Source organism: Oncorhynchus mykiss, chromosome 16 (assembly GCF_013265735.2).
Source record: "Oncorhynchus mykiss isolate Arlee chromosome 16, USDA_OmykA_1.1, whole genome shotgun sequence".
Taxonomy (NCBI): domain Eukaryota; kingdom Metazoa; phylum Chordata; class Actinopteri; order Salmoniformes; family Salmonidae; genus Oncorhynchus; species Oncorhynchus mykiss.
Window position 1 is genome coordinate 27,045,535 of NC_048580.1, and position 10,302 is coordinate 27,055,836.

Sequence of the window (10,302 nt, forward strand, 5' to 3'; positions counted from 1 at the left end):
TAGCTCCAACAGTGCAGTAATATCTTACAATATACACAATCTAAAGTAAAGGAATGGAATTAAGACTAAATAAATATTTGGACGAGCAACATCGACTAAGATACAGTAGAATAGGATAGAATACAGTATATACAAATATGAGATGAGTAATGCAAAATATATAAACATTAAAGTGACTAGTGTTCCATTATTTAACTGGCCAGTGATTTCAAGTCTATGTATATAGGGCAGCAGCCTCTAATGTGCTAGTGATGGCTATTTAACAGTCTGGTGGCCTTGAGATAGCTGGTTTTTCAGTCTCTTGGTCCCAGCTTTGATGCACCTGTACTGACCTCACCTTCTGGATGATAACGAGGTGAACAGGCAGTGGCTCAAGTGGTTGTAGTCCTTGATCTTTTTGACCTTCCTGTGACATCGAGTGCTGTAGCTGTCCTGGAGGGCAGGTAGCTTGCCCCCGGTGATGCGTTGAACAGACCGCACCACCCTCTGGAGAGCCCTGTGGTTGCGGGCGGTGCAGTTGCTGTACCAGGCAGTGATACAGCACAACAGAATGTTTTCAATTGTGCATCTGTAAAAGTTTGAGGGTTTTAGGTGCCTTCTCCACCACACTGTCTGTGTGGGTGGACCATTTCAGTTTGTCAGTGATGTGTAAGGCGAGGAACTTGAAGCTTTCCACCTTTTCCACTGTGGTCCCGTCTGTGGATGGGTGGGTGGGGTGATCTCTCTGCTGTTTCCTGAAGTCCACGATCAGAGCTTTAGTTTTGTTGACCTTGGGCGAGGTTATTTACCTGGCACCACACTCCCAGGGCCCTCACCACCTCCCTGTAGGCTGTCTCATCATTGTTGGTAATCAGGCCCGCTACTGTTGTCATCTGAAAACTTAATGATCGAGTTGGAGGCGTGCGTGGCCACGCATTCATAGGTGAACAGAGGGTATGCATCCTTGTGGGGTCCCAGTGTTGAGGATCAGCAAAGTGGAGGTGTTGTTTCCTACCTTCACCACCTGGGGGGCAGCCCGTCAGGAAGTCCAGGACCCAGTTGCACAGGGCGGGGTTCAGACCCAGGGCCTCGAGCTTAATGATGAGCTTGGAGGGTACTATGGTGTTGAATGCTGAGCTACAGTCAATGATCAACATTCTTACATAGGTATTCCTCTTGTCCAGATGGGATAGGGCAGTGTGCAGTGCGATGGCATCGTCTGTGAATCTATTGGGCGATAAGGAAATTGAAGTAGGTCATAGGTGATATGATCCTTGACTAGTCTTTCAAAGCACTTCATGATGACAGAAGTGAGTGCTACGGGGCGATAGCAATTAGTTCAGTTACCTTTGCTTTCTTGGGTACAGGAACAATGGTGGACATCTTGAAGCATGTGGGGAAAACAGACTGGGATAGGGAGAGATTGAATATGTCTGTTAACACTCCAGCCAGCTGGTCTGCGCATGCTCTGAGGACGCGGCTAGGGATGCCGTCTGGACCAGTAGCCCTGCGGCGGCAGGGTAGCCTAGTGGTTAGAGCGTTGGACTAGTAACCGGAAGGTTGTGAGTTCAAACCCCCGAGCTGACAAGGTACAAATCTGTCGTTCTGCCCCTGAACAGGCAGTTAACCCACTGTTCCCAGGCCGTCATTGAAAATAAGAATTTGTTCTTAACTGACTTGCCTGGTTAAATAAAGGTAAAATAAAAAAAAAAATAAAAAAAAAAACAAGTTTAAATGTCTTACTCACGTCGGCCACGGAGAAGGAGAGCCCAGAGTCCATGGTAGCGGGCCATGTCGGTGGCACTGTGTTAGCCTCAAAGTGGGCGAAGTCAGCTGCGGCTTCAGAGCAAAGCGGTATCAAATGTATTTATAAAGCCCTTTTTACATCATCAGATGTCATAAAGTGCTGATACAGAAACCCAGCCTAAAACCCCAAACAGCAAGCAATGCAGAAGCACAGCAGCTAGGAAAAACTCCCTAGAAAGGCAGGAACCTAGGAAGAAACCTAGAGAGGAACCAGGCTCTGAGGGGTGGCCAGTCATCTTCTTACTGGGCCGGGTGGAGTTAAGAGTACATAGCCATTAAGGCCAGATCGTTTTGAACATTTTGAAGAACTTTCATAGATGACCAGCAAGGGTCAAATAATAATCACACTGGAGAGGGCACAACAGGTCAACACCTTAGGAACAAGTCTGTTGGCTTTTCATAGCCGAGCATATAAACCTGGCATCCCATAACGCACCACTTTATTTTGTGAAATAATTGAGGCATGCTTAATTATGAGCCACCTTTATTTGTTGGTGTCTGATTGAGAATTGACACATGTAACATTTGAAATACCTCCCAAATTAAATGTTTAACTGTTAGAGTTTGTTTTTTGTAAAATTATAAGAAATTATTTCATGCTCATTTTCTTATTTAAATGTGGAACATGAACCGCATCATTCAAGTCACCAGTGTCTCCCGAACAGGGGAGAATGACTGCTCTCTCTCATTGAAGCCACAAAGTTCAAGGCTGATCGCAGTACTGCAGGCATTATTTGCAGAAAACAGGATCCCCCATTATAGAGAAGGGGAAAATGGCGATCTTTGTGTAAAAAATAAATACAAATTTAAGACAATAATGGTACCTATTATTACCAATAATAACTACTACAACAGATGTATGTCCTTGAACTGATGATTTTAACGTCGTAGCCAATAGCCTGCAGTACCCAGTTGGCCTTCAACTTGACATACTCAATGAGAGGGGGAGGCACTGAGCTAGCCTGCAACGACACTTTCTGGACTAGCTCAAACTGCGCATGTTATGGGAGAATCTCAATACATACTCCTCGCGTCCTCGCCTTCTTAAAACCCATTAGATGAGAAAGCCAGAGGCCCATCCCAGAGCCCGAGGCCAGCTCTGACACTCGTTGGATGAGGCAAGCAAACTATCACAGATTACGAAAGGGAAACACAGCAGCGAGCTGCCCAGTGGTACGCCAGATGAGCTAAATGACTTCAATGCTTGCGTCGAGGCAAGCAACACTGAACCCTGTATGAAAGAACCAGCTGTTCCGGACAACTACGTGATCTCGCTCTCCGTAGTCGATGTAAGACATTTAAAAAAGGTCAACTATCACAAGGCTGCGGGACCAGATGTATTACCCTGACTGCACTGCTCTGATCAGCTGGAAAGTGTCTTTGCTGGCATTTTAAAAAATTTCAAGCAGACAACCATTGTCCCTGTGCCCAAGAATGCCAAGGTAAATCGGTCTAAATGACTATCACCATGTAGCACCCACATCTGAAATGCTTTGAAAGGCTGGTAATGACTTACATCAACTCCATCCCAGAACCACTACAATTAGCATATCGCCCCAACAGATACACAGATGATGCACTCTCTATTGCACACCACACTGCCCTCCCCACCTGGATAAGAGGAACACTACAGTGCCTTCGGAAGTATTCAGACCCCTTGACATTTTCCAGATTTTGTTACGTTACAGCCTTACTCTAACCTGACTAGTCTCCCAGACCCTGCCGCTGAAAAACATCCCCACATATGATGCTGCCACCAACATGCTTCACTGTAGGAATGGTGCCAGGTTTCCTCCAGACATGACACTTGGCATTCAAGCCAAAGAGTTCAATCTTGGTTTCATCAGACCAGAGAATCTTTATTCTCATGACAGTGGAAGGCCTGATCACCAACTATGATGAGAAGCCTACAAGGAGGAGGTCAGTGACCTAGCAGTGTGGTGCCAGGACAAGAACATTTTCCCCAATGTCAGAAAGACAAAAAGGAGCTGATCATGGACTACAGGAAATGGAGGGCAGAGCACGCCCCCATCCACATTGACGGGGCTGTAGTGGAGCAGGTTGAGCGCTTCAAATTCCTCGGCGTCCACATCACTAAGGAATTAACATGGTCCACACACCAACACAGTTGTGAAGAAGGCACGACAATGCCTCTTCCCCCTCAGGAGGCTGAAAAAATGTGTCCGCACCATTTGAAAAACTGCACCGATACCGTAAGATAGCGTACTTTAGACAAATTAAGCACACTAGGCAGACGGGTGCAGAGGTTAAAGGGCAATCTGTAGTTAACAGACGCTGGATAGGGGAGGAGAAGTGCAACCACTCACACAGTCATTTTTTACAATGTAAGTGTAAAACAAAATAAAAAACATGGCAAAATAAGCTCACATGTTAGGCTCTGATAGGGCAAGAGGAATATTATCAACATTATCAACCTCAATGTCCTCCCAAAATACCCACAAAGAAATGGTCCTCCAACCAGTAAGTCACAGGGTGTCAAATACAGACTGAGGCTGTGTCTAGCGCTTAAAGAGGAAGAGTGCACCCTGTGCAGCACAGTTTCCCAGGTGTCATCCCCAAGTTCCTCCCCCAAATCCTTTTCCCATCGAGTCTTTAAAGGCAATACAGAAGGGTTCTGTAAGTCATTAATGATTTCATACACATTTGAAATTTCACCCTTGGGAAGTTTGTTTTGCTCAAAGATGCTTTCTATAGCTGTACTCGCAGGGCTATTGGGACATTCAGGTGTGTTAGCTCTAACAAAGTTCCTAGTCTGGAGACAGCGGAAGAAGTGGGATTGGGGGAACTTTTCCTGTAACTGAGCAAAAGAGGCAAATGTATCAAAGAATAGTCGGGCTAGTGGATAGGCCCAGTGAGTGCCAGATGCCAAAATCCACATCCTTTAAAAAGATGGAGGAAATAGAACGTTCTGATTGATTGGGCCTGATGGAGAAAAGCCTCAAAGGCTAAACGGAACTGATTCCACATTTTAAGAGACTGCTTTACAATTAGGTTGACACACCTTTTGCCTAGGGACACTGGGAGAGAGGGGCACAACACAGAGGAAAGTGCAGCAGGCTTACATGATTCAAATTCTATCTGGACCCAGAGTGGTCCAGTAGAATCAGTCCGCAGCCAGTACAAAAGGGCTCTGAGATTTGCAGCCCAATAGTATGTCTGAAAATTTGGTAGCTTTAAACCCTCCAATGCCCTAGACTTCTATACATGTTTTCTACCAATCTGCGGTACCTTGCCATTCCAAATAAATGCATGAATGTTTGATCCAGTGAATTAAAAAAAATATTGGAATAAAAATGGGTAAACATTGAAATAAATATAAAAATGTAGGCAACACATTAATTTTAATAACATTAACCCTTCCAATAAGAGAAAGAGGTAGAGACTTCCAAAAAGTGTTTCAAACTGCCTGCTAGAGCAACAATACTGTCCTTAAACAAATTGGAATATTTCCTTGTCACTAAATAGGTGAATTGATCCCAGACATTCCTAAATTGAAAGCTTGTAAAAGAGCACATTTAAAGCAGCCTTATTTACAGGAAAAAATTAACTCTTGCCTAGGTTCATCTTGTACCCTGAGCTTGCTCCAAACTGTTTAAGAATAGATAAGGCATGTGGTAATGAGGTATCAGGGTTGGAGACGAACAAAAGGAGATCGTCAGCATATAGCGAGACCTTCTGCTCTAAACACACCCTGAGTATACCTTGAACAGCCTCAGAGCACAGTGCGACGACGAGGGGCTCGATTGACAAAGCAAACAAGGGGGAGAGTAGACAACCCTGTCTGGATCCACGGGGAAAGGAAAAATAGTCAGAGGACAAGTTAGTCTATACCGAAGACATTGGAGAAATAAAGAATGTTTATCCACACAATGAATTTAGGACCAAAGCCAAATTTATAAAGGGTGGCTGTTAGGTAGTCCCACTTAAAGCTGGTCATAAGCTTTTTCTGCATCGTGCAAGACAACCACCGCTGTGTCCCCAATGCTGGGGAGGACAGTATATTCATAAAGGTGTCTAATATTGAAAAACGAATGCCTAATTCTCATAAAGCCAGTTGGTCAGAATTTATTACTTGGTGCAGTGAGCCGTCCATACAGATGGCTAAGAGCTTGGCTAGGATTTTGTAGTCACAGTTTAAAAACAAGATCCACATTCCAGGGGATCCTTCTTTTTCTTTAATAGTAATGAAACCTCAATTACCTCGTACCCCTGCACATAGCAAAGTTATCGTTACTCAATGTGTATTTATTTGAGTTCTATTATTTTTCCATGTTTCTCAACATTGTTGGGAATAGCCCGAAAGTAAGCAATTCACCGGCTGTTTATGAAGCATGACAAATTAAAAAATGTTTGATTTGAGGTGGGGAGTGAGTGATTCTCCCTGTCTACAGAAATCTCCCACCTTAACCGACTTCCTGGGTTTCAAATGCACTATTGAGTCTTCACATAGGAATGAATCATGTCATGTGATTGTCTTTATCCATTCATATACACTGAGTGCACAAAACATGAAGAACACCTTCCTTATATTGAGTTGCATCCCCTTTTGCCCTCAGAACAGCCTCAATTAGTTGGGTCAAGGTGTTCGAATGTGTTCCACAGGGATACTGGCCCATGTTGACTCCAATGCTTCCCACAGTTGTGTCTAGTTGGATGGATTTCCTTTCGGTGGTGGACCATTAACATTTTGTACACAATGTATACAGTCATTGGTCCCAAAATTGATGGGTTTATTTGATACAATAGCCACTTTTGAAGTCAACCTCTAGTCATCAACACGTGACAACGGAGGCCCCACTGGGTAAGTTGGTAAGGTCGAGGGGCTGGTTTGGGATTCACCAATGATCTGACACCACTATCCTCTCTTTTTCGTCTGCTATTTTTCTGTTAAATACAGACTGCAAGACGGAAGTGGCTTATCGAGTCCATTCTCTTCCTTCCTGGCCTCCATGGTCTTCCATCACTTTTCCATGTAGCCAACCCATCTATCCAGCTAAACTGAAGTGTTGATGAAGTTGATGTACCTTGAAGGGATAGTTCTCAAAGTACAAAAAATTAACATGATTTCCACTTATCCTTCAAAAGCCTTTGTCACTTTGTGCTATAATCCACTTTGAGGGGTGGGGGGGGGTGTTCACTGACCTCCGGATGAGCCAACTCTTCCCTGCATGTTTCATTAGACTACAATCAGAGTCAACTGCAGAAAATGATCAGCTTGGCAGGTTCAACACTGATGCTACATCTATAATGATATAAAATATACACAATTAATTTTCCAACAACAGGTTTTTTTGACAATGTACTACACAACCAATAAGCAAAGCATACAGACTTCGGGCGCTTCAACATCGTGGTGTGTTTTGAACACCACAATCAAATAGACTACTGTCAATCTCGACAAACAGAACAGGGCTACATCCCTCCCCATCTTGTAGGCCTACCCAGTATCAAAGGGTTGGCAATCTTGGTGTTTGGTAACAGATGTGTTTTTCCCCATTCTACACAGTTTGGATGATGAAATTATATTTTGGATGAAAATGTGCACAGAACGCTTTTGAAGTAGCCTAAATCAGATGAAAACATTGACTGGTTGTGTTTATGCCACATGTAAAAAGGTAAAACATTTTACAAGTTAAATGACAAATATTTAGGCTACTTTGAAGAGATAAGTTCTAGGTGTGTGAGGAATAGCCGCTCGGATTGGAGAGGAGGCAGAGCACATTAAGCTTTCCTGAATAACTGGGCCTGCTGGGAGTATTCAGTGCATTCGGGAAAGTATTCACTTAATCCACATTTTGTTACAGTGTTGGGGTAGGTTCCTTGTTCCTTGTCAATTATTTGCTTATTGTTGAAATCAGTAATCAGACAATATCTTTAAGTAAATCAATCAATCATTCATTTATTAATGCAATTAGAGACAGAAGTTGACAACGGGAATGCACGCATGTTTCCGAATAAATTCTGCAAAATAGGAAAGGGTCCAAGTTGCTTTAATATGCTTGCAGTCAACCCCTAGTAATGTAACTGCCTATGTCAACACCTTCTACCCATGAGACCAAGCCTATGCATATACAGTTACACAAACTTGCAGGAGAGAACAATTGTTCCAGTGTTCAAGGGTTCAGCAGTAATTTTCCACTCCCCAAATTGCTTTATGGTATGTCTGACTTGTCTCTTTCACTCCCCTGCAGGGTTCTGTGTCTATGAATCTCTTTTAGCCTTGAGGCGCTTTCTCACAGACACCCTGTTTTGACTGCAATAACACATCTCTCAGACCATTTCTTATAAGAAGCAGAGACTAGAAAAGAACTGTGGAAAAATATTAAACCTTGTAATGCATATATTGCTAATCTGTAGTCCAGGGCCCTATAAAGGTAGGGGGAGGTGTCTTTACAGCCCTTCCTTCTATTAATACAACATAAGCATAATCAATTATTATAATACATCAATCATTTGGTGCAGCCCCTATCATGACCCCCATCAACAGCCTTATTATAAAATGGATGCAATAGTGTTTCACCCCCACAATGACAAAGCAAAAACAGGTTTTTAGAAATGTTGATTAAATTATCAAAAATACACAGAAATACCTTATTTTCATAAGTATTCAGACCCTTTGCTATGAGACTCGAAATTGAGCTCAGGTGTATCCTGTTTCCATTGATTATCCTTGAGATGTTTCTACAACTTGGAGTCCACCTGGGCTAAATTCAACTGATTGGACATTTATTTTTAAAAAAGGCACACAACTGTCTATATAAGGTCCCACAGTTGACAGTGTACGTCAGAGCAAACACCAAGCCATGAGGTCAAAGAAATTGTTCGTAGAGCTCCGAGACAGGATTGTTTTGATGCTCAGATCTTGGGAAGGTAACCGTAACATTGAAGGTCCAAAAGAACACAGTGGCCTCCATCATTCTTAAACGGAAGAAGTTTGGAACCACCAAGACTCTTCCTAGAGCAGGCCGCCCGGCCAAACTGAGAAAGTCGAGTAAGAAGGGCCTTGGTCGGGGCCTCCCAGGTGGTGCAGTGGTTAAGGGCGCTGTACTACCAGAGACTCTGGGTTCGCGCCCAGGCTCTGTCGTAACCGGCCGCGACCGGGAGGTCCGTGGGGCAACACACAATTGGCCTAGCGTCGTCCGGGTTAGGGAGGGGTTGGTAAGGATATCCTTGTCTCATCGCGCACCAGTGACTCCTGTGGCGGGCCGGGCGCAGTGCGCGCTAACCAAGGTTGCCAGGTGCACAGTGTTTCCTCCGACACATTGGTGCGGCTGGCTTCCGGGTTGCATGTGCGCTGTGTTAAGAAGCAGTGCGGCTTGGTTGGGTTGTGTATCTGAGGATGCATGACTTTCATCCTTCGTCTCTCCCGAGCCCATACGGGAGTTGTAGCAATGAGACAAGATAGTAGCCACTAAACAATTGGATACCACAAAATTGGGGAGAAAACGGGGTAAAAAATATATATATATAAAAAAAGGACCTAGCCTTAACATATAAATATACATTAAACGTACCAGATGAAGACCAAGAGCCCGATGGTCACTCTGACAGAGCTCCGGAGTTCCTCTGAGATGGGAGAACCTTGTAGAAGGACCACCATCTCTGCAGCACTGGCCAGACAGAAGCCACTCAGTAAAAGGCACAACAGCCTGCTTGGAGTTTGCCAAAAGGCACCTAAAGTACTCTCAGACTACGAGAGACAATATTCTCTGGTCTGATGAAACCAATATGGAACTCTTTGGACTGAATACCAAGTGTCACGTCTGGAGGAAACCGGGCACCATCCCTACGGTGAATCATGGTGGCGGCAGCATCATGCGTGGGGATGTTTTTCAGCGGCAGGGACTGGGAGACTAACGAAGCAAAGTACAGAGTTCTTTGATGAAAACCTGCTACAGAGCGCTCAGGACCTCAGACTGGGGCGAAGGTTCACCTTCCAACAGGACAATGACCCTAAGCTGATCAAACCGAGACAAGTCGCTGAGAATTGGCCGGAGCCCAAACCTGATCAAACCTCCATGTGAAAACCTGAAAAAAAGCTGTGCAGCGACGCTCCCCATCCAACCTGACAGAGCTTGAGAGGCTCTGCAGAGAAGAATGGGGGAAACTCGCCAAATACAGGCGTGCCAAAATTGTAGCATCATACCCAAGAAGACTCAATGCTGTAATTGCTGCCAAAATGTGCTACAAAGTACTGGATAAAGGGTCTGAATATTGTTTAAGATGTGATCGCTTCTTATATACATTGGCAAACATTTCTAAAACCGTGTTTTATGTCATGGGGTATTGTGTGTAGATTGATGAAGAAAAAAAACAATTGAATCCATTTCAGAATAAGGTTGTAATGTAACAAAATGTGGAAAAAGTCAAAGGAGTCTGAATACTTTCCGAATGCACTGTATGTGGCACACTATTATATTTAGACTTGGGAAAATAATGATCTGCAACAGACAGCGCATCTCAGTATCAGAACTTACAGCCAGACTGCCCTGCTAC